Genomic DNA, 26541 nt, shown 5'->3' on the forward strand with positions numbered 1-26541 from the left:
GATTACTGTAGTTTTAGTCAACGGTTACTAAAGTAGGTAAAGTTCTGTCTTGCATATGAAGGATGAAAGCATACATGCCTATTTATAGATCCCTGTTCAGGCCTCATCTGTAGTATACAGTGCAATCTTGGGCCTCTTCTAGGGCTGCCATGTTTTGACAACACTAAGGGGCCTGTTTATTATGCTGTGTAAAACATTGGAGAAACTTATTTCTGGTGGTGTTGCCCATGGTAACCAATCAGCAATTAGATTTTATCAGTCACCTAAAAGTTAGAAAACCATATATCTGATTGGTTGCTATGAGCAACCTAACTGATGATGTTTTTCTACACTGTTTTACACAACATGATAAATAGGCCCCTAGGTCTAGGTAGAGGGCAGTGATATTTCAGGGTGGTGCCGGTTGGGGTGGGCCAGTGACATCAGGAATAGGGATGGGCGAATTTTTTCGCCTCGTTTCGCTAAAAAAATTACGCCCATAGACTTGTATGGAGACGTGCGTCAAAAAAAAAAAAGACGCCCGACAATATAATTTCGCGACAAATTTTTCTTGACGCCCATAGACTTTAATGGGTGTCTGCGACATTTCGCCGGCGGCAAATTTTTGGCGAAACGAAACGGGTCAAATTCGCCCATCCCTGATCAGGAGGCTATGGCATGGTCCTTCCAAAAACTGGGCTGTCCAGGTGAAAACCAAAAAGGTGCCAACCATAGCCCCATCCTTCTATTAATGAGCTGAAAAGAGAGCCGTGCAACTAAACTGGTTAAAGCAATGCAACAATTATGGAATGGAACAACTATAAGGAAAAGGGGTTGTTTACTCATTACAAGGCCATTGTAGATAGAAAGCAGGTACCTTTTTTACATAAAAAATATAAAAGAACCAGAGGCCACCCTTTTAAATTTGAGAAACTGAACTTTTATTTGAAGCAGCTCTTCATGGTGAGGGCAGTGAGGTTGTGGAATGCCCCACTGGGAAATGTGATTTTAAATTCCATTAATGCCTTTAAGAGTGGTTTGGATGACAAATCTATAACATCCAAAGCTATACTGCATGCACAGCTCAAAAATGGAGTATTGCTGTTTCAAAGAAAAAGCTGACTGTTTGTAAAAGCTGTCAATTAGGTAATTATGAGGCCAGCTTTCCCTGGTCTGATGCCTTTAAAACACTGTTTGCACCAGTTCTAGTGATCACAGTAACCAATCAGATGTTTGCTAGTGCTGTTTGTTGTTATGAGTTACAACTGGTGATAACTTTGCACTTGATATTTACATTACCTCCTAAGAGAGTAATGGAAAATGTTCAAACAATTATACTCCACTCCAGCAAAATGAACAAACCCAATGCATTATATAAAACTCTAAAAGTAATCAATATGGTGTTCTGTCGAGTGTGCAGGTGCTAGTCACCACTGCGGACTAAAGCATTGTTTTGCATTGTAGATTAAATGTAGATTAAATTAAAAATTAGCTTGAGCAAAAAGAAAAAGCTCAGCATCAGGAATTCTATCTCAATGTTCAACCGAATCTCAAAATGTGGGGCACAGCATTGAAGAACATTAAATATTGAAGATTAGAGGATGGATGCACAAGGCCAGGAGAGCAGCACTTATCACACAATAGTTGGAAGAAGACATTAGTGCTGAGAGAAGTAAACCATGAACCAAGCATCCACAAATCTTTCAGAGAAACTGTTTTCTCCTAATGGCATTTTCATTAATTTGGCAGAAAATTAACTACCACCCACACTACATTAAATGTAATTAAGGAGATCACATTAACCTTTTGTTAGCTGGATGTTAATACTGATAAACTGTGCACTGCATAGTATATGTGTTTTCCTATAAAACACAGTATATGGCCAGAAGTTGAAATGTCATGGTCCATATCAAGAATCATTATCAGGATAGTTACACTACAGCAGCACATATTTGTTTGGGCATCATATATTTGCATTTAATGGATCTTCACTTGTTGGAATCTCATCTTAAAGGGGACCTGTCGTCAAAAAAAATGATTCCAAATCCTATTCCAAATCTTATTCCAAATCCTATTTTTTCTCGTTAGTCAAGCAAAATGAACTTTAATTACACTATACAAATTATTTTAATCTTATTTCCTTCGGTCTGGGAATACATAATTATAGCAAGGAGGGAGGCACCATTTTGTGGACACTGTTATTAAGTCTTGTATCATCTCAAAATCGTGTTTGTGCACCAGAACGGGGGACCTGATGTCCAGCCCCATGCACTGGTTACACAATTAAATAGTAAAGAGAGAGGGGGGAATGTGGGGAGTGCATCTAGTAAGTGATGCATTGAAAATGAAAGTAATTGTCTGCCCAGCCTCTATGCCTATGGCATAGAGGGGGCAGGCAATATTTGATTGACAGCTGATATTTTTAAATGAGTTTAAAAACAACCATGAATGCTTTAGTTAAAAAGTTTTTTATGTCAGGGTGACAGGTCCACTTTAACACTGACCAATTATTAACTGGAGAGATTGCTAGAAATAAAAAGAGGGAGATAAAGGAAATTTTAAATACTGAAAATGATGGCACTGCAATTGATAAAAGCAATAAAATGTGAATAATGTAAACTATATTAGCAATTTGTGAATATCGCAACTCACCCCCCCACCCCCCAAACACACAAGATAAAAATCACCTGCTTTCCGCTGTGGAAGGAGAGCAAACAACTTACCAGGGGTTACATTTTGCAGCTGACAGATGATGTATGATCCCATTCCCTGATGCCAAGACATGAGGAACTTGCTTACACTATACTCTCTATAAATTATGCTGGGCCAAGTAGAGCAACAATTCTGGGTTCTTTGAATAAATTATGCCCATGTATATAAGCAGTTCTTATTTTTTTCTTTTCTTTTGTGAGATTAAGTGGGACTGGTTTGGGCTGAGAAGATCAATCTGTATAAGCAATAAATGATTGCATTCTTCTTTGCATTTGTTGTGCATGGCAAGATTTTGGTGGTCATAATATACATATATAAGTCTGACCCACAAAATCTGATGAAAGTGTCTTGTGTAGATTAGCCCTTACACAGAGAAGTTGCTAGGGATTGACCTAATAGGTATTTAATTTGGAAGGGGAATTCAATTCTTTTTTTTTACCTTTTCATAGTTAATTCATAAAATTTCAGATCTGTGATCTGAATGTTGTAAACCCAACCATGGTCACATAAATGGTATCTATATAAAAATATGTATGCCCGCTGATCATTGCTATGTGGCAGCTTGGGACTGCTTTGCCAGCTAGAAGGGACAGCTTTCTAGTTCTACCACACAAATTCTATGTAGTTACATAACATATGTTATACATAACACCCAAACCTCTTTGCTTTTGTGTCTGGAGAAATTATAATAGATAGGCGTTATGAATAATTATTACATTTATGCACGCATGCCCTGCAATTTGCTGCCGCCTTGATCCATTTAGCTATTTTATTTTCCTTTTTAAACCATACAGCTATATTGTGTGATTAAAAAACAGATGGGTAGAAGAAGATTTAGCAATGAATTCAGAAGATTAATGCTGATACTATACATTTGGGGGGTAATTTATCAGAGGTCGAATTAGTGAGCTTTGTGAGTATTTTTTTTACCTTGAATAAACTCACAACTCGAATGCTTTCTAATTTATGAAAAAACGCGAATGTAAATAAACTCAAATCAGTGAATTTGGGTAGAAAAATCCAAATACTTGAATTAATCGAGTTTTCTGCGGGAAAAAAACTTGAATCACTCAAATTAATTGAGTTTTCAAGCATAGCACACAGAAAAAACCCAAACATCATGAAGGCTATTAACATCTTCAAATGTTTCAAGAAAACTTTTAGTTTTTTTAATAAAAACCCCAAAAATTTGAGTTTTGATTAAAAACTACCCTCGAAAAGCTTATATTTTTTGGGAAAACACAACTTAACCTTTGATAAATCCACCCTTTAAGTAACAATCAAAAATGTGTATGAGAATCCAGATATTTTCTTCTTCTGCACAATAGTTCCTAGAGAACTTGGTTAGTGTAGATGTTAATATCCATCTTACACTCTGAGTCTTTGGTTTGGAATAGCTAGAAATTCAGTATTTTAGCAATCAAACAAGCAAAATGCATCTTCTTATTTGTTCATAAGTGTTTTTTCTAACATTACCAATAATACTCTTAGCTTACTGCAACTTTACTTGTCTCTCTCTCTGCTTCCCTCTGTCCCCCTTTTTTTTCAAACTTTTTTAAATCTACTATTATTATTAATAAAATATTTACAAAAAGTCAACATTTTCCACAGCACTGTACAATAAATGTATGTATGTATGTATGTATGTATGTTTAAAACCACAAGAGTACATACAAAAACAAACAATAACCAACACAAGAGGTAAAGAGGTAAAGAGGATACTGACCAAAAGACATTACATTCTTGCACCCTTCCCTGTACATAATAAATTATGAATGTACCACTATTTTAATTTTCCCTTAGATTCCTTATAATAAAAACCTCAATTGGGATGGGGTCTTTGGTGTAGGGCAAGAATGAATTTTAAGACATGTTTCTGTACCTGTATCACTACAGATACAGATAATAGCCTTTACAGAGATTATACCTATAACTTAAACTGATTAAAGGAGAACTAAAGCTTAACTAAAGATGTATGGCAGAAATGTTTTACACAATGTTTTGGGCTTCTGTACCTGCCCAAGGCAACCACATTCCTTTAGCAGTGAAGATCTGTGCCTCCAAAGCTGACCCAGTTCCTCCCCCTATTCTATTCTGTGGATTCACTGCACATGCTCTATGCTGCTGTCAGTTACTGAGCTTAGGGATCAACGTACAATATACTGAATATATACATAATATAAATGTCACAATGTAATTAATATAGATAATTACTACATGGCAGCTCAGAAACCAGTGCAACTATCATCAGAATTTAATAATCAGCCATGTGGCATCAGCTTATATTACAGAACAACCTCATTTTCTGCTTGATAATTTGCGACGACCCCTAAGTTTACCTTCTCTACTGCTGCTCACAGGCCCGGATTTGTGGGAAGGCCACCTAGGCCCGGGCCTAGGGCGGCAGGATTTTAGGGGGGTGGCATGCTGCCCAACTACACCCACATTGGTTCAAAAACACTGGGGATGCACAGGAGATACAATCTCCATGAAAATTTGCACGAATAAAGGGGAGGGGACAGGGGCGACAAATGGCAGTGGGCCTAGGGGCGTCCGCTATGTAAATCCGGCCCTGGCTGCTCAGACCCCACTGAGCATGTGAGTGTTGCAGACACTTTCCAAGATGGTGGCCCCCTGTGACAAGTTTGAAATCCTGGATCATTGCTGCCATTGAGAAGCTGAAACAGGCTGGTGCAATTACTTCATTATATAAAATATGACATTTTTAGCATTTAGTTCTCCTAAGATACTGTATTGACATCTCAAACCTTAACTGACATTGTTTGATACTGCTTATTACTTTTATCTACACTTCATTGTAAACGAATCCTTCAGTTTGAGCTTCAAGCTTGATATGAAGAAGAAAATATGAAAGGAAAATGGTTATATCTACATATCTTTATAACTTATAGTTATGTAGGGACCTATAGGATATCCTATCCCTATAGAGTTAATCCCTACCTTTTGTATGTAGTTCTCTTTTCGACTTGTTTTTGGGCCAAGCCCTTGTAACTGGTAAAGTGTAACACCCACACCTATTGGACAAAGAGTGCAATGACACTCCCCTGCCCCACTGCTATATAGTGTTGTGCAGGGAGTGTCCTCTTCCTCTTTGGCTCCTATAAGGACCTCATGAATGTAATAAAGTTATGCAACTGATGTTATTTGCACTGAAACTTATCCAATACAGTATTGCATTTTTGCTCTTTACTGTTCTTTTCTCCACAGTACCCATTGTTACCAGGTATTCCTCAGGAGAGGATACCAGAAGAGTGATGTTCAATGGTATTGTTGGTTTGCACTTATATATTCACTTTGTTACTATTGTGTCTATATCATTTCACCATTGTCGGGACGAAATGAATTTTTCCCCCGGGTGTATGTAGGGACCTATAGGATATCCTATCCCTATAGAGTTAATCCCTACCTTTTGTATGTAGTTCTCTTTTCCCTTGTTATTGGGCCAAGCCCTTGTAACTGGTAAAGTGTAACACCCACACCTATTGGACAAAGAGTGCAATGACACTCCCCTGCCACACTGCTATATAGTGTTGTGCAGGGAGTGTCCTCTTCCTCTTTGGCTCCTGGTGCTGCTGCTAGGTGAATCTCCACTGAGCCTGGGATGACCATAGGCCCCAGAGGGACCTGACACCTTTGGTGCTAAGTCGGGGACCAGGTAACCCCGTGAACGAGGACCAGCTAAAATAGTAAGATCTTGTTATAGTCTCTCTAGGAGAGAAAGACAGAGAGGTGTAGCAGAAAGAGCAGTTGTCGCTCCAACGAGGATTTGTAGTAGGGAGCAGCTTCCCACAAGGCCTGTTTGCCTTTAGAGCAGGGAACTCAGTTGATAGGCATCTAGGTGAGCAAAGGACTACCTGTACCCTACCTGATAGATCCCGATCCCCTCACTGGCAACGTCGGTTGAACTGGGAATTGATGTACACCTATCTGCAATATCTTTTGGAAGTCGCACCTGTTTGACTGTGAACCTTGTACTGTCCAAAGTGATTCCACCTGCTGTGTCCTCAGTATATTTGTATACCTGTGGTCATTTGCCTCTGGCATAATAAATCTGTGCTCCTGTTTTACCTTTTTAAAGAACCTCCTGGCGTCCATTATTCTATATTTGCACTTATATGCCTGTGAGTTGTAGTTCAACTACAGTTTAAAGGGGAAGCTTCCATTTGGCGAAGGCTCTGCCCTGGGTGAAGATTCACAATGTAACCCATGCTCACTACCTAGCTGGTCACCCTTAACTCCTAATTGGCAGAATAGGCCAAGAAAGCGTTACAGTTAAATTATATAAGTTCATGATAATATATATATATTACTAGCTGCTATTTTTATAAGACAGTTTGAAATTTAAATTTAGCATTTTTTCAAGTAGGGTTGTTTGTATGAAATGCTATTTTTAACAACTATATAAATATGTTTTTGCAGTGACTGCTATTTTCATCTGACCTGACTTCTTAAAGTAGGCTTTTCACTGCAGCCAGCAATAGCTTAGATCCAAGGTCGACTTGGCCATTACAGGTGTGTTTAAATATAGCAAGCACGTGTTTTAGGGGAATGGTGGTCATCTTCCACAAACAAACATTTATAGGAAGTAAAATCTCCAGCTTTTCCGCCAGTTCTCAATATGTCTCTCTTTCCAGATCCCCGTTTTACCCACAATTTACTCATGACTTAAATTAATTTAAATAGATCCTTATTACACCAATTTTCTCTTAAATAAATGCTGTGGTTTGTTCTGTTTGATGTTAAGGCAACGTTTTCCCATCTTTATGAACTCTTGGTTGTTGTTGAAAATGAGCCTCTATGGAGAATTTATAATTCTCAAAGAAGGTAAAGGCCTGAAATATTTCTTAGTAATAGCCAGTGCTTGAATTGGAGTGAAAAAAGTGGAGGGATGCTCTGTGTGGTGAGCGTAGGGCAGCATGTTAAAACAAGCCCCTCCCACAATCATAAGCCACACCCATTGGTATATTAAATGAACAGTAACACCAAAAAGTTAAAAAGTACTTTTAAAGTATTTTATAGTAATTAAAATATAAAGTAGTGTTGCCCTGCACTGGTAAAACTGATCTGTTTGCTTCAGAAACACTACTATAGTTTATATAAACAAGCTGGCTGTGTAGCCATGGGGGAAGCCATTCAAGCACAGTATACACAGTAGATACCAGATAAGTACAGGTATGGGACCTATTATCCAGAATTCTCAGGACCTGGGGCTTTCTGGATAAAGGGTCTTTCTGTAATTTGGATCTTCATACCTTAAGACTACTAGAAAATCATGTAAATATTAAATAAACCCAATAGGCTGCTTCCAATAAGGAATAATTATATCTTAGTTGGGATCAAGTACAAACTACTGTTTTATTATTACAGAGAAAAAGGAAATAGTTTTAAAAAAATTGGATTATTTGATTATAATGGAGTCTATGGGAGACGGTCATTCCGTAATTCGGAACTTTCTAGATAACGGGTTTCCAGATAACGAATCCCATACCTGTACTACTATAATATATACATATAAACAAGCTGCTGTGTAGCAATGGTGGAAATTGAAAAAAGGCTATATGGTACAGGTTAAATAGTGGATAACAGATAACACCATTATGTTCTACTGAGCTTATCTGTTATCTGCTGTGTAACCTGAGCCTTTTCTCCTTTGAATGGCTGCCCCCATTGCTACACAGCAGCTTATTTATATAATAGCCAAGCAAGAATCAACACTAATTAAGGGAAATACCCAAGCCTTTCATAATGTGCAGTATGCAGATAATACCCAAAGCCCCAAAAAGTCTGCATAAAATATATTTATTTTAGAACATATATGGGGGAATGTAATAAAAATCGGTAACGGAAAAAATATTTGCAATGCAAAAAGTTATGCCTCTGTGTGAAAAAATTTTGCCTCTGTGCGAATTTAATATAGCCTTTGCGAACCCGGAAACTGCCTTTGCAACCACTTCCGACAGTGGAAGAAGGTTTGCGAATTTTATAGTTAGCGCCAGTGCGCAGTGAATGTAATAAAACTTCTTACTGAAAAAGTCGTTATGTTTGCTCCAAAAGTTTACAACACCTTCAAGCACTTCTTAAAAGTGGGCAATGTGCAATTAAAATTCGCAATTAAAATTCACAATGTAATAACAGTTTAAGGAAGAGTATTACATTGCGAAATTAGACTTTTTATTCTTATTTGTGCTAAATGTTTTGCACTTTGCGACTTTTATTACATTCCCCCAATAGTTCTTTCTACATATCACATATACACCTCAATATTTAACCCATCAGCCAGTGAGAATGGCATACAGAGGTGAGTTGCCTGAAATCGTCATAGTACGCAACAAACAGAATTATTTGGTATGTTGGTAAATGTGTCTAAAATACTAACAAATTATGCTCTAAGGTAACATAGGTAACGCTGTAAACCAGTCTAATTTTACAATACACCACAGTACACTATGTATGCTGCAGATCCCGCTGGGCAATAATGGGATCCCCTCAGCCAGGAAAGCACACAGCAGTAATTCCTGTCACTCTGAATATCTCGTAAACAATATTGATTAACCAATTAAACCTCACTGTCAGACAGTTGCAGCCCCATCTCCCTGAACAAAAAAGGAAATTCCTCTGATATATAGTAATAAGCAAATATATTTAAACCTGCACTTCACTTGGTTAAGTGTGTATGTTATTTTTACTCAAGCTGGTCATGCACTTACAGATACTGATGCTAAATGAAAGGTATTGTATGATTTTTGGGATGCAATCGAAACCAGACCTGAATGACAATCTGAAGATTCTGGCAAATGCCATTACTGGGCCTGTGGGGGGCTGTTTGGGCCTTTGTGTACTTGAAATACCTGGGCCAACTTTAAATCTGAGTCCAGACCTGATCAGAACTGATATTCTAGTATCAAGGATAACACAGTTGTTTGCTCCATTAGAAAAATATGGTAACATCCTGGTTTTACTAACCAAATGGGTTTCCACATTAGGTAAAAATTCTGTCATTAAATTACCTGGACAAACAAGTGGATATCTATATTAACTGTAATATTTGCTGTAAAGAAATTGTGACCTTTTCAACTAATGACAAGAAAAACACAGACAAGGAAACACTTAACCACAAGTTAAGTATGTTATTGATTACCCCCTGCTATACCTGATCACTATTTTTTTATTCTTTAGAAACCTCTTCTGTGGTCTGATGAGTTCATATCTGACCACTCTGACTTGGCCTCCAATTTTGCTTGCTTGACATCATTAAGATGACTGCCGTAAATCCTAGGCTTCTTTCTGTTAGCGTTAAAGCTGCATTCTTACATGTCAGGTGATCTTTGAGGGGGTACAATCACAAAATGGTGGCTCAAGGTAAAAGATGTAAAATGACAATATATATATATATATATATATATATATATATATATATATATATATATATATATTTCTCCCCACTGTCAGGGTGAGTACCACCTTGGTGCATTTATGCTGTTCTCTCCTCACGGCCTACATTGGCTGCCATTATGATCCTAACAATGGCTGATCAGATCAGCCTATCACCAAGCTCAAATCAAGGAAAGATCAGCTTGTTTGGTGACTGTGTGAAATTAGTGAATCTTTAGGCGTTTGGCCAGCTTAAGCTGAATAAAAGTTATGAAGAAATACTGACTAAGGTAACATTAGTACAAGAAAATACAGGGCTACTAATTTTAAGTAGATCCAGGAACTGGTCTATGGTCCTCTAAGACTCAAGAAGGATTTTTCCCACTGAGGCAAATTGGAGAGTCTTTATTGTATTTTTTTTACCTTTCTCTGGATCAAGTAGCTATTGGTCTACCAAAAAAGTAGAACTTGATAGTTGTGTGTCTTTTATCAACCTAAATTACTATTTAACTATGGCAGTAGAGGCAGTTGGATATCGGGTGGCAGCAATCAAAATGCAAAGAGTTGTTTCATCTTGCATCCAGTAACAGATAAAGGAAGCACTGTGAGTTTATTTACCGTGTGATTCTTTCCCAAAAATTCACACTTGAACTATCTGTAAAATAATTGTTAGGTGCAAGTACAAGATTTGTAAAAGCACAGTTATTTCAAAGAAGATTTAAGTGATCTGTGCTCTGCAGTAGAGCAGCCTTCCACACCAGGTAACCACAGTCAGAAAAATGCAATGCTTTCAGGGGTAAAATTAATTATGTATAACATATTCATTTGTTTAGAAGTTCACAAAGACTGAATTAATGAGATCAGCCACCTAAACAGCTCAAGAAACACAGATAAATAATTCAAGCTGAAGCTACAGTGTATGTGGGCCTGTAACATTTTACTTGGCAATCACATAAAATTAGAACTGTGCATAAAAACAGAAAGGTTGGGAAAAAAAACCCCACTTAACATTTACATCGTCCAAAAACTGAAAAATAGCACATTTAGACAATGCTTGAAAGGGTTTATACACCATTCCCTGTCTATGGAACTTACAATCTTAGGTCCCTATCACAGTCACACAGACACACTATAGTTAATTTAATCAAGACTCAATTAACCTGCCCGTAAATTCTGGAGGGGGGGGGAAACTGGAAGACCCAGAGGAAGCAGACACAGGGAAAATATACAAACATCTTGCAGATAGTGTCCAAACTGGAACTGAACTCAGGACCCCATCACTGCAAGACAGAAGGGCTGACCATTGGCTCCAGGGGCATGCATGCTTGAGGCAAGATGAGAACCTTGCCTCAGGCGGCATTGCCTCTCAAGTTACTAGGGACAGTAAAAACTTTATAGGAATTTGCTCACAGTCTTTATCATCTGGGGAGCAACTTAATACATTTATTCACAGTTAGTGTTCCCTTTTTATTGATTTTGTTACCGTAAGAATAGAACAGCTCAGCAGCTTGTCATAACACTCTGATTATCTGCGGAGCTTCTGATATTTTTTACAAATACCAAATTATAAGAGTCTCTCTAAACAAACACAGGGTTAGAGATGATAGTGTGCAGGGAAGAGCAGTGCAGCAATCCCAGAGAGGCTGCTTTCCTAGTACGCCACATGCATTATTAAGTTAATTACCTCTGAAACTCATTCATTTGCTTTCTACCCTAATGAAAAACAGTGCCTGATTCAGTCACCAGGGGACAAAAACCATTAGGTGATTGTTCACTGAGCACTACAGAAAGCTGTTCAGAACAGCAATCTCTCTTAGCTGTAAACATGGATTAAATGCAGCACATTCCTATAGGTCATAATCTTGGTGAAATAATTGAAATGAGCATTCTTTAAAAAAATCAGACTGCACAGACTGGACCATAGGAGAAAATAATGCTGCTGAAAAGCATATTACTTATTTAAAGTGGTGGTGCACCAAATTCACTATTTTTGGATTTGGATGAATAGCAAATGTTTAATTAAAAAGAACACATGCATACATAGAGCTTACACTCTAGTTTGGCAAAACAATACTATTGTTGCCAGAGAACTTCCCTAGCAAATGCCACCCACATTGCGAAGGAGCTCATGTTGCATGAACATTATGTGCCCCATCTTTCTCAATATGAAAATATGTGTGGCATAGGATCAGTTGACTATTCCCCCAGTGAGTCACATGCATGCACATAATGAGCAACCTCGGTGGATCACTCAATATGCAAATGATCCAACATGGCTGCCCCCATCAGGACCTCCTTCCCTTTGCAGTGATCCCTAGAAGTATTTCATGCCAAAAATGGTATTGTTTCCCCCAACTGGAGAGCCAGCTCTACTATCTTGCACCTCCATTGGGGGAAAGGTACCCTTTAAGCTGAAGTATTTTTAAACAAAAAAAGTAACTGAAATGCTTAGCACTTAACTGACTATAGTATTAAATTTTAAATTAGTTTAAATACAGCACAATGATCCATTCCATAGTTTCCAAAAAGTATTGGGCTGTAGCTCAGTTAAGACAGTTGTGCGAGGTTTCAGTGAACATGAAGTGGAAATGGTTGCGTAATTCCTTTGCACAATGCACATATCCTGGATTCTGGTTAATCCAAGGATAACTGTGGAAAATGCATATATAAAGGCTGGAGTGGCAGGATGACTAACATAATAGCCTGCACAAAACTTCCTGCTCTACATCTCTCTGTTAGTTAGTCATTGACTTTAAAGAGGGACACAAGGGACATAACTGTTCAGTTAGTTTGCTTTTGATCCTTAGCATGCAGGATTCAAAAGCAAATGGTTATGACCCATTTGCCCCCCCCTGTCAAGTCACTGATTGGTTACAGAGTTTACTAGACCCCATTCACACTTACCTCAGTGATGTCCAATGTCACCAAATGTTTGGATGTGGGCTCTATTTTGCAATCGATGTACTGGGAAATTTGGGCAGATCCAAATGTTGGCCTTAGGCTAAGGGCACACTAGGCGATAGCGCCGCGATTTGACTCGCGGTGACTTTTCGCCGCGACTTTTAATCCGCAATCGCTGTGGAAACTTTGGCGCTGGCGTCTATGGGGAATCGCGAGCGTAAAAACACACGCGGCGATCTTTTTTCTATTGTCGCTCGAAATCGCCTCGCTAGGCGATTTCGAGCGACAATAGAAAAAAGATCGCCGCGTGTGTTTTTACGCTGGCGATTTGACGCGATTCCCCATAGACGCCAGCGCCAAAGTTTCCACAGCGATTGCGGATTAAAAGTCGCGGCGAAAAGTCGCCGCGAGTCAAATCGCGGCGCTATCGCCTAGTGTGCCCTTAGCCTTAAGGCCAACCATGAGATAATACAGTGGGACCTATGCAAGCCTGCAGGAAAAGTACCACATTTGCGCTCTGATGCAGGGCTTTTCTGGTGGAATTATCAGACCTGTCTGATTTTTTTCAGCTACATGTTTGTTGTGGAGGTAGTATGGCAAGGTCAGTTTAAGCATCATATCAGTTGGTTTTTTTTATAATATTTGAACCTATGAAAATGCTATCTAGTTGTCAGGGGTCAGTGACTACATGTTTTATTCATCTTCCATTCGGACATCCAAAACTGCTGCATGCTTGCTGTGGTTATGCCCTAACAACTCCAATATTTTAAAATACACAAAAACTACAAATGAAAACTAACTACAAATTGTCATAGAATACTGATGTCACCATCACAGTTTCAAAGTATGCTGCCCCTACCACTTTATAATAAGTTATGGAATTATGTACTATTAGTTTATACTTGTTTGCAGATTTCTGGGCATTTTTAAAAACTGTAGTCAATACATGTGGATAACAATTTACTGAAGGCAGAGCTGCTCAATGCAGCGTCGCTGAAGTGATCAAACCCTGAGGATATTCTCTCAGAACCTCATCAAATGCTCCTATACTGGCAAACTATGCAATTTATAGTAGGTGAAAATGGGTTGGTAAGTCACAGTGCCATACAAATCTTTAATCATTTGCAAAGGCTTATAAGGACATTTATAGTTATGTACCTGGGGGTGGGGGCCTTCTCATCAGTCAGGATGCTTCATCCCTGTCCAAAATTGACTTCAAGCACAGGACTTTTATGAATGTAACCTAATCATAAAAGGAAAATATGTTAAATTATTAAAGTGAGTGATAAAGTAAGAAAGGCAGCATAAATATGTATTAAAGGACAAGCAAAAGCTAGTTAACAAAGGGTTTTCAAAATGTTAGGCAAAACCATCAAAATCAAGTATTTTTTCAAAAGAAAATGCACTAGTCCTGGTAAGAACCAAACAGAGTAGCACCATTGTACGCACCACTCAAGCAACCCTTGTTACTCTATTGCACATGTGCAAGTGTAATTTGGCACTTGGGTTGCCTATTTGTTACAGAGATTATGAATCATTCCCTGCCCTACCACAGCTTACAGTTTATGGTCCCTATCACATTTATACACAATTTTATCAGCAGTCAATTAATCTGCCTGTATGTTTTGGAATGTGGGAGGAAACCCACACGGTCACAGTGTGAACATACAAACTACTAGCATATAGTGCCTTGCCAAGCACAAGGAACCCCGTGCTGCAAGGCTGAATGTCTGTGCAGTGCTACATTAGATTTTTCCCTGTGCAGTCTGACTTGGGACTGGACTGGAGAATGGATTCTCTGGGATGAACTTAACATATTGGCACTTCCTAGCAAATGCAGCTTTCCTTGTTCTTTAAGTAACAACTAAGAATTATATTCCAGTACCGTATCATGCTATAGAAACAACAGATTATTTTATTTTCTACAATTCTGTATATGCCCTCTTGAAATTTAATGACTTGCCAGCCTCCAACCTTGTCAACCTTCAGAAAATGCTTTGCTGGGTTCTAAAGTCAAATATGTGTATTAATAGGCACATAATATTCAACTTAAGGCTTAAGACTTAAGGCTCTCTATGTGCGTATTCAGATCACAAAATGCTTTATTCTACACCTCTTATCTTCTCACTCAGGTGCCATTATCACAGTATTTTTGTGCCACTACTTAAAATTTCAATTCAAATTATAAAGCTCAGAACCTGGAATTATTATACCTTGACATTTCAAAAATTCTGTTTAAAAGCAAAGCAGCTGCCATTCTTTGCAACACAATCCCCTGCACAACATGCATCTTGCTCTGACAGATACACTTACACACACTGTTCCTTGTTATAGAACTACGCACATTTCTGAGACAAAAACAAATATTCTCCAGAAAAAAATCAAACTATTTTGCAAACAGCAAAGTGACAGTTTTAAAGAAAAGACAGGAATATGTACTGCATTTCAAAAGCAGGAGTGTCCATACATTTCTTTGATTGGAAACATGTTTACTGGTATCAAATGCTTAAAGGACAATAAAAGCTCCAGTTGGTGGGGGGTGTCAAATGTTAGGGCTCCCCCTCAAGGATGGTAATGACTTACCTGATATACTGGCTGACACTAGTGATTCTCTTTCTTCTATTAACAGACTAACAAAAAAGCCAGCCTTTTCGCTCTACTGTGCATGCGGCAGCCGCTGTATTCTAAGGGAAAAAAAGGAAGAGGATCGCTCACTTGCAAGTGCCCTGAGCAAGAGTAGTTTTCTGTTAACAGGAGTGCAGGCCTGGGGTATAAGGTAAGTCATTCAGGCCAGGATTTGTGGCAAGGTTACAAAGGCCAGGGCCTAGGGCAGCAGAAATTCAGGGGCGGCATGCCGCCCAGCCACATTTAAATAAGTTGTCCTCCCTGTCTCCTTGAATATGCGCATATACGTAAAGGCTCAAGGAGACAGGGCGAACGAAGGGGAGGGGATGGGAGGACAACGTAGGAGGGTAAGACAGAGAAGGGGAAGAAGACGGGGAGAACGACGCTAAAGGGGAGGGTAAGACAGAGAGGGGGATAGCATAAGGGGGCGATGAGCTGAGATGGCCTAGGGGCACCCCATTTGTAAATCCGGCCTGAAGTCGTTATGATCCTTGGGGGGGGGTGTCCTAACATTTGGCACCACCATCGATTGGAGCTTTCGTTCTCCTTTAATGTTCAAGGCTTCCACTAGACAGAATATCAACAGATGCTACTGACTATGATTTGGACACTAATGTCATTACTGACACCGACTTTTTGGTGATTCACCAAATACACGGACTACATGCTTTTTAATATTATGCAATCAGCTTTCTAATTTTTTGCTTCTTTTCTAGTTGTATTACCTTTTAAATATAAGTTTATTTTGGTACTAGAAAAATATTCTCAAGGGAGATAAAATACTATATTGTTTCAATTCACTGCTCCAGGGCACACAGAACTTGTGTGTGTGTGCACAAACCCACTGTATACTTGGCATATACCACTTCTGTGTCCAAAGATTGTATTCTTCTTAAAATCATCCAATATTGAGTGATAGATTAAAACCTTCTCTCTACCTTCTAATATGTTACACTTACAATTTCATTTATTAATTATATCTTTTGTTGTAAAAATTTCAACAACATTAATAAACAAATCTACACCTTTTGGGTGTTCCAGGATGCCTATCACATGTTTTTGTTTAGAGTTTTTTATACATATTATAAAATGACTCATTTATTTAATTAGGCATAATAGTAATTAAGGTACCACTTGACAGCGCTGATCCCCTGGTGTACATAATAAGCAGTTGTTGTTTTGGCACAGATAGCACTGTCAGACAGAGAGTTGTAGTATCAAGTAGGCTTGTACTTTCAACACATGCAAGACAAAAACTAACATTGTACAGCTGAGTCTAGACAGGGGGCTTTTGGCAAAATGAAGGTGTGGGTGGAGTGCAGGTCACAGATTATTGGTCAGGTGTTCTATCTCTTCTCCATCTTCAGATAAATTATGTATTAAAAATGACATCACATTAACATGACATTATGGGGCCCATTTACTTAGCTCGAGTGAAGGAATAGAAGAAAAAAAACTTTGAATTTCGAATGATTTTTTGGCTACTTCGACCATCGAATTGGCTACTTCGACCTTCGACTACGACTTCGATTCGAACGATTACTAAAATCATTCGAATATTCGACCATTCGATAATCGAAGTACTGTCTCTTTAAAAAAAACTTCCACCCCCTAGTTCGCCACCTAAAACCTACCGAAGTGCCATGTTAGCCTACGGGGAAGGTCCCCATAGGCTTTGTAACAATTTACAAAGAAAAATCGTTTGATTGATGGATTAAAATCCTTCGAATGGAACGATTCGAAGGATTTAATCGTTCGATATTCGAAGTAGAAGGATTTACATTCGGCAGTCGAATATCGAGGGTTAATTAACCCTCTATATTCGACCCTATGTAAATCTGCCCCTTGATGTTGTTTGCAGCAGAATTCGATTCAAATTCGATTTGAGTTTTCAGGTCGATCCTATTCACCCGAGTTTTGCAAATTCAATGTTTTTAATAAATTTCGATTGGTTGAATTTTGAGTTCATGGGAGTTAATGGGAGTTTTTAAAAACTTACATGAATTCGAAATTCGAGCTTTGATTAATGTGCATCTGAATGTCAGCCGACACTTACCTGCCCAGATTGGCAGTTTTCAAGATCCTGCTGCAAGAATACCAAATACTGTTTTTTCGTTTTGTGCCATCTGCAAACACTGATACATTATTTAGAATGTCATTTGTTAGGCTTTCTAATTCTAAGCTTTCTAAAGAGCTTACAGACCCACTCGGTAACTATGGGACAGATTTTTTAAACCTCAATTTTTTTCTGGTCGAGGTTTTTAGGGGGGAAACTCAAATTTTTGTGGAAAAAAAACCCAAAAATTTTTGGGGATTTATCATACCCCAGAGCTGCTTAAAATTAGAATCCAAAAATATACCATCTCAAACCTGTCGCTGAAGTTGTTTCTTGGCATCGTGATCTGCATTGGAACTGGATAATCCGAAAAAGTCTAGGTTTTCTTCTAATAATCCAAAAAAGTCAAGTTTCACAGCAAGAATTTGAGTTTCGAAGTGTCAATCATACAATACGAATTGACGCTCTAATTTTTTTTAGAGAAAAATTATTAATAAATGAGTTTAGTTTGTGGAAAGGAGATTAGTTCACTTGGCTTTCATAAAACTCTTTAATTCAAGTTTTAGTAAATAAGCCCCTTAATGTCGGTGAACAGCTGAGGATCCGTATAAGCCCTATGGTTTACTTGACAGAAATGCGTTTCTCAGCATCTCATGCAATGGTCAGTGGTGCCACAGGTTTCAACTCTGGCTCTATTAGTGGCATCATTAGACATATGGATGTCCTGGAATGCCTTAATAAATATGCATAACATTACACAAAGGGGATTATTTACTAAACTCTGAATGCAAAAATCATGAAAAATTCTGGATTTTTTAAATAAAATCAGACTTATAAAAAATCACAAATTTTTCAGATTTTATTAAACCCAGAGGATGAAAAAGACCGAATCTGAAAATCCGGCATCTCAGACCTGTCAAAGTTGGATATAAGTCAATGGGAGATGCTTTTTTATGTGTACTGGGTTTCGTGTAATACCCAGAAGTTTTCAGAGTTTTCTGGTGAAAATCTTGAAATTTTTTAAAAAAATGGATGTTTTTACGCAAAGCGGAAAGAAACCGGAGTGGAAAGAAACTGGAGCGGATTTAATCGCAGTTTGTAACAAAAAATATTGAGAACAACTCGGATTCGATAAATAACCCCTAAAGGTGTTAAACAACTAAAGAATACTGTACATGCCTAGCAGGCCTTAGCAGGCCAGGAAATTGGTTGAAATTGTGCACTCGCACATATGTACTGATGAACTCAGACTGTAAAGGTGTCATGTTATGTCCCGAAAGAATTTACAGTTAAAACGTACATATGTTGAGGAAAAACACCCAGAGACTGTGATTTTGAAAGCAAAGAAAAAAAAATCCTATCAACCCATAAACTATTAACAGTTCTCTCCACTGTTAGTCAATTTCACGTGTTCTTCTACCAGTAAATGTGCAGTTTTTATTTACTGCCTCTGCTTTTAGGTAATCCTATGTGTTTTCCAATAATACTTTCCTTTATTTTATATACAGTGATTCTAATCCAGCCCGCAGTGTCAGACTGGGGTGTCTGGGGCCCACAGGGGCTGCTAGCTCAGGGGCCCCCACAGCCTAACAGTGGTAGTAATGGGCATATACCTTAGGAAACACCTATATGTTTGCAAGTAGACATATCAGAGACTAATTTTAAGTTGCCCATAAGAATAAGAATAGTTAAATAACCTTTATATAAAGTCATATGAAAAAGTTTGGGAACCCCTCTTAATTCTTAATTCAAAGTAGCAACTTCCTTTTAATATATAACATGCCTTATGGAAACAGTAGTATTCCAGCAGTGACATCAAATTTATTGGATTAACAAAAAATATGCAAAATGCATCATAACAAAATTAGACAAGTGCATAAATTTGGGCACCCCAACAGAGATATTACAAAAATACTTAGGGGCAAATTTACTTAAGGTTGAACATCGAGGGTTAATTAACCCTCGATATTCGACTGCCGAATTGAAATCCTTCGACTTCGAATATTGAAGACGAATGATTTTCAATCGAATGATTTTTCTTCGACCAAAAAAAGATAGCAAAGCCTATGGGGACCTTCCCCATAGGCTAACATTGACTTCGGTAGGTTTTAGGTGGTGAACTAGGGGGTCTAAGTTTTTTTTTAAAGAGGCAGTACTTGGACTATCGAATGGTCGAATAGTCAAATGATTTTTAGTTTGAATTTCGAAGGTCGGAGTAGCCCATTCGATGGTCGAAGTAGCCAAAAAAAACATTCGAAATTCGAAGTTTTTTTCCCTCTATTCCTTCACTCCAGCTAAGTAAATGGGCCCCTTAGTGAGCCTTTTTGCAAAAATAACAAGCTCTAGACGCCCCCTATAGCCTTTGATGGGTGTCTGGATTCTGTATGGTGGTATTTTTGACCATTCGTCCATACAAAATCTCTCCAGATCCGTTAAATGTGATGGACAGACTGCTTCAAATCATCCCATAGATTTTCGATGTTATTCAAGTCGGGGGACAGTGAAGGCCATTCCAGAATATTGTACTTCTCCCTCTGCATAAATGCCTTTGTAGATTTCAAAGTATGTTTAGGGTCATTGTCTTGTTGGAATACGCAACCCCTGCATAACTTCAACTTTGTGACTGATGCTTGAACATTATCCTGAAGAATTTGTTGATATTGGGTTGAATTAATCCGACCCTCGACTTTAACAAGGACTCCAGTCCCTGAACTAGCCACACAGCATGATGGAACCGCCACCAAATTTGACAGTAAACATAACATAAATTTTGTGATAACTTAACTGGAGAGGAACGTAATGCAATTAAAACCCTTACTGATGACACGTCTATAGTAATCCGTCCAGTTGATAAGGGAGGAGGGGTGGTGTTGTTGGACTATACAGATTACGCTGCAGAAATCAGGGCGCAACTGTCAGATTGTAAAGTGTATAGATGTTTGCCTTCAAATCCAGTTACACAGTTTAAAAAACAGGTTGATTTAGTAATTAAAGAAGCATGGAAATCTGGTCTGATTACCACACAGATTAAAGACTCTTGACTATGGATTTTCCGAAATGCCCCATTCTCTTATACGCTGCCCAAAGTGGATAAAAGTCTGACAGCACCCCCTAGGTGCCTAATTGTTTCTGTATGTGATTCTTTATTATACCCATTGGGTAAATATATTGATATAATTTTACAACCAGTGGTTCAAAGAACCCCCACTTAATTGAAGGATACCCCACATTTACTGCAATGCCTTGAAAGTGTAATAATTCCTGAGAATGAACAGATATTACCTGCAAGCATGGATGTTGTGAGCCTTTATAGAATAATACCACACTCTGAAGGCATTGATTCAGTGAAATGCTCGTTGGAACAATTTGATTTATACAGTGGCCCACCCATACCATTTGTCTTGGAACGTCTACAGCTTACCCTGAGTTTAAACTATTTTCGGTTTGAATATGATTATTTTTTGCAGGTTGCTGGGACGTCAATGGGGACGGCCATGGCGCCTGCATATGCAAATTTATATATGCATCTGTTTGTGTCCAATTATATTTTACAAAATTACAGTGAAAAAATCATATTTTTGAAATGTTTCATTGATGATATGTTGATTATATGGCGTGGGTCCCTGAAGGAGTTCACAGACATGGTACTATTTCTTAATGCATTACCTTCCCCTGTGAAATTTACTTTCATGGTCAACCAAAATTCAGTTAACTTTTTGGATGTTGAAATCTTTCGAAAGGGTACACATTTAGGGTACACATTCTACCGCAAGAAAACTGATAAAAATGTTCTATTACATTATAATAGCTACCACCCTTGGGCAACTAAATGTTCACTTCCGATCTCCCAATTTTGTAGAGTATTTAGAAACAATTCGGAAGAAGATGGCACTCAGAAACAGATTAAGGATATATGGAGCCGTTTTAGGCTATCCTACCAGAATTCTCAGTCAAGCTCTTACTATAGCTAGAAAGAGGGTGAATGGTGAGAACAGACCCCCGAGGGACATACCAAGTATCATTTTTTCCCCTCAGTATACTGATGCCTCAAAGAAAATATGCAAGAGCATTAGGCGTAATTGGAATATTGTGATGGCAGATAACAGCCTCTCTTTAAAAATTCCGACACCGCCTATGGTGGGGTTTAAGAGGGGGACCAACTTGAAAGATATATTGGTTAAAAATGATCCCATGAACACTACTAGCAATCGGTTAAAAAATAATAAAAAAAGGGGTGCTTCCAGTGTCCAAACTGCACATCATGCAGATATATGTGCCCAGGTACCAGTTTTAGAGATCCCCACACGGGTGAGAGATTAGCTATTAAACATTATATGACTTGCACAACCATGCATGTTACCTAACTCATTACCTGCCCATGTGGCTTATATATGTGGGAAAAACAGATTTAACTCTGAGATTCAGAATGGACGGACACAGGTCAGCCATCAGTACTGCTTTCAGAGATGGCAAAACTCAAAAACCTGTGGCCAAACACTTTTTGGAAAGTTGCCATAGACTCCCCACCTTTAAATATATAGCTATAGATCATGTTCCCCCCCTAAGGAGAGGGGGAAATAGGTCGAAATTTTTGTTACAACGTGAGGTTTTTTGGATAAGGAAATCACCTGCTGGTCTGAAATCACCTGCTGGCTCTTTCTCGTGTTTCCTAAATCAAAGATAAAGTGTGTCTGTATTCATTTAAGTCATTTTCACTTTGTAACAAAGACAGACATATAAGATTTAACAGTACTTTTTCCAAGGATTTGAATGGACGAAATCCAGTGATGTCACTTGATGCTGTTGTATGCTGATTGGTTTACCAATTTGCTTTTACCTATTTATTGTGATTTTAATCTGAAAACAATGTCTTGGTCCAAGATGGGGACCGAAACGTTGGCCTGTTTTCTTTTAACTATGCATTAAATAAAAGTTACATTTTTATTTTTCTAAAAATTCCAGTGTGCATCCAGATTTTTCCTCACCATCCTCACATATTAGGTGTGTTTACAGACGCAGTACATAGCACCTAGGATGCGTTTGGTGATTGTCACAACTTTGTTTTGGATGGCTAATATGGGGTTAAGTGGTGTGACTGCCAAAATGATACAGTTGTTACAACCCCGCGGCTAACTAAAATGATTGAGCTATTAAGTATCATGTAAATGATATGTATAATTGGGGGATGTATTGAATTAGAGTAAACGCATGGGAATACGTCACTGGGGGAGGGGACTTGGGAAATTCGCGCCACTGCTTAGGTATTTAGGGGTTGCTTATTTGAATTTGTGTAACTTTGACAAAGGCTGATGTTGCAGCCAAAACGTTAGTTTTCTAATAAAAAAACATTTTTATTTTTATGATGAGTCCTGAGAAGTGCGGCTTCTTCCGGGGAGGATTATATATATATATATATATATATATATATATATATATATATATATATATATATATATATATATATATATATATATATATATATATATATATATATATATATATATATATATATATATATATATATATATATAGTCAAATACAAGAGTCCTCTGCACTCAACCCATTATCAATATATTTAAGACAGCGACATTTTGTGCATACTGCTACTAAAAAATGCCTTACCCTTTAAACAAAACAGGGATTGTTTGTCCATATATTGCAATATATTTAAGCTGGCCAACTACGTCAAAGTCATCCCATATCTGGCCAGTCCTATGCTCAATTTTATCTGATTCATTAAGAATTCTATTGCTTCATTATACATTTTACAAAGGGACTAGGTTTTACCTGCAACTTACTTGCTGCTTTCAAAGTAAACCCCCATACTTGGCTGCCCTTTTATTAGACACCAGTGGGATCACCTGACTATAGCTGGGAGGGGTGGGAGCTACAACATGGAGCTGGTCACTGCTCCTGTATAACTATAACAAACAAGGGAAAGTTGTGCTCACCACTATTTTTTAAAAATATATATATATAATTGTGTACCTACACACAGTACATATCTTTAACAGGACACATGCCCTATAACTAAATGGAGCATGAAAAAAATTAATACATATGTATGCAGTGATGTGAAAACCACAGCTTTCTCTCAGATCCATGTTTTTACCTCTCAGAACATAACTAACTTTCCCTGCAAACTATAAACCACTATAAAGAAGCCATGTATGGCCATGTTTGAAAAAGTAACTACATCAATTATTTAGTTAATTAAGACGCAATTGCGTATAAGGAAATGCCCTTGATTGTTTGATCATCATGAAATTGTCTCAAATATAACATCAGTATGGGTGGGTACTGTTTGTGTTAAAATTACACCCAGGGGACTATTTTCAAGGATCTCAGACAAGCAATTCTTGCTGCCGGGCAGTCTGTCTATAAGGTAAATTTAGTATTTTAGCCCATCATTCTACATTGAGAACGATTATTTACAATGCAAAACATTCAATGCAGTTGCCAATATTCCCAGGATTAAACACCCCAATAAAGCCATCCAATAAGTCTACCAGAGTAAATTTGTCTAAAAACTAAAGCTTGCTTACAACTGGATCAGAACAATGATGTTAAAAAACCAATAAATTGACAACTAAATGGTTTAAAAACAAAAGGTTTTATTGACTAAGTCAAAATTCAGACCTCAGACCTACTGGGAATTTTTGTAAAAACATAAGTAGGCTGTGCATAAACATTATCTTTAAAGGGAATGCCAGCCCAAAAAATATCTTTGTTTTTAAAAGAAAACTAAATTCTAAGCAAATTTTATGTACAGCATAAGTTATTTGTATACATATTGCTGTTGAAACAGTGTTTGTCTGTCCCTTTATATTATCTGCCTTGATTGCTCAGACTGTAGATACAATGTAAAACAAGCCAGCTGTTGTTTTTAATTCTTTATGGTTTTTGAGTTATTTAGCTTTTTATTCAGCATCTCTCAGATTTGCAGTTTCAGCAAACTGGTTGTTAGGGTTCAAATTCCCTTAGCAACCGTGCTTTGATTTAAATAAGAAGGGCATACATATTTGTTAGGTCACATAAGCCAATTGATAGACAAAGTTCTGACTTTTACTCCCACACTTCATCCTGTAAGGGCTAGCCCACACGGGGAGATAGCCACGCGTTTGCGGTCGCGGCGACAAAGCGCCGCACCAGTCGCCGCGACCGGCGCAGGCGACAGTTTTGTATGGGCGCCTATGTAAAAACGCCTGTGCTAACCACACGAGGCGATGCGCTTTTCAACAGTCGCCTGAAAATGCCGGCGAGGCATTTTCAGGCGACTGTTGAAAAGCGCATCGCCTCGTGTGGTTAGCACAGGCGTTTTTACATAGGCGCCCATACAAAACTGTCGCCTGCGCCGGTCGCGGCGACTGGCGCGGCGCTTTGTCGCCGCGACCGCAAACGCGTGGCTATCTCCCCGTGTGGAATAGCCCTTATAGTTAGAGCTGCATTATTTCTAGGCAGGTGATCTCTGAGGGAGCAGGGAGAACATCATACAATGCTGGCTCAAGGTATAAGATGTAAAAGGGTAATATTTACTGATATCTATATTTCTGTTTGGTAAAATTAGTTAATAGCCCATTTAACAGGATATAAACTGTTATTTATTCTGGGGGTATAGTTTTCTTTTAATAAAGGTAAGGTGGGACAGACTAATGGCATCTGGAAAATGTGATGGGCAGATCATGGGGGCAGAAATTAGTAAGCATGGGGCTGTTGTCTGTGGTATGGAAGGAAGCCTTTGGGATTCATGTTTAGAATGTTAAAAACGAATACTAAAATGGGTATAACTGCTATGGAAGTAGTATTAATTACTAAAGAAATGTCACAGCTATACTTATATTACAGGGCATAAACCTTGCCACTGAATTTACAATGAAGTATTTAAAGAAACACTTCAGTGTAAAAATAACACTGGGTAAATAGGTGTGTGAAATTAAAAATGTTTCTAATATAGTTAGAAAGCAGGTTAGATTCAAAAGGAAACTAACTGAACATTTATGTCCCATATGGCCCCCCTTCACCGATTAGAGAGATTAGAGAACTGTAAAGAAGGAAGTAGTGTTTTGGCTATAACATTAGACATCCGTTTACTTCAGCCTTTATATATAACATAATTATATTGAAAACATTATTTATTTTGTACAGCCTATACAGCCTATCGATTTACCCAGTTTCATTTTTACAATGAACAGTTCCTTTAACACCCCAAACACTGGCCCATTAAGTCTGTCTCCTACAATGTGGAGGCCCAGGGTCTCTTTTACACTTACTGTATTCTGGGATTGTCTTAAACAGACATCGCAAATGAATGAGAAAAAGTATCCTGCACCAAAAGTTGGGTTTAAATCTTAATCTTAATAAATCTTAATTTTACTTAACCTTTCATTCTCCTTTAACAGAAACTTTTTATTTACTATGTAATCTAATATAATTAAATATCACACCTCGGTTGTGAGGCAAGTAACTAAGCTACATGCAGAATATTTTAAACATGTTAGATAGTAACATACAGTATATATATGGATTATTGTGTGAAGCACTTTATTTCAGTTATACTGCACTATAGTTCCCAGCATTCAGTAGAACAAGGCTTTTGGATGTGCTGGGTGTATTATTGCCTGGACAGCCCTGGTGGATTTGCAAGTGTAATATCTGATAAATCTTGGTGAGAGTTTCTTTTTTTTATCATAATATTTTATTGAGTTTTAACATGACAAAAAACGGTTATCTTACAATTTGTTACATAATTTACTTGAAGCATTACACGACCATAATATATATGCTGTTATTATAACACTGACTTGCCTTAAAAAGTTAATCATTAAACAGGATCTATATAGTCAACCCCATTTATACATTAATATGTAAAATACCAA

General features: G+C 37.9%; 1 protein-coding gene across 4 annotated transcripts in view; it reads right to left on the minus strand.

The window, feature by feature from the left end:
• Window positions 1-26541, minus strand: part of smpd3.L (sphingomyelin phosphodiesterase 3 L homeolog) — a 123882-nt gene that overhangs the window by 76249 nt on the left and 21092 nt on the right. For 3 of the 4 annotated variants that reach the window (XM_041589427.1, XM_041589428.1, NM_001096194.1), the window contains 1 exon segment: window positions 14143-14227. The exons of the other annotated variant lie outside the window; for it this stretch is intronic. The gene's annotated coding sequence lies outside the window, so the exon portion shown is untranslated. 4 annotated transcript variants of the gene reach the window in all.

Source organism: Xenopus laevis, chromosome 4L (genome assembly GCF_017654675.1).
Source record: "Xenopus laevis strain J_2021 chromosome 4L, Xenopus_laevis_v10.1, whole genome shotgun sequence".
NCBI classification, from domain to species: domain Eukaryota; kingdom Metazoa; phylum Chordata; class Amphibia; order Anura; family Pipidae; genus Xenopus; species Xenopus laevis.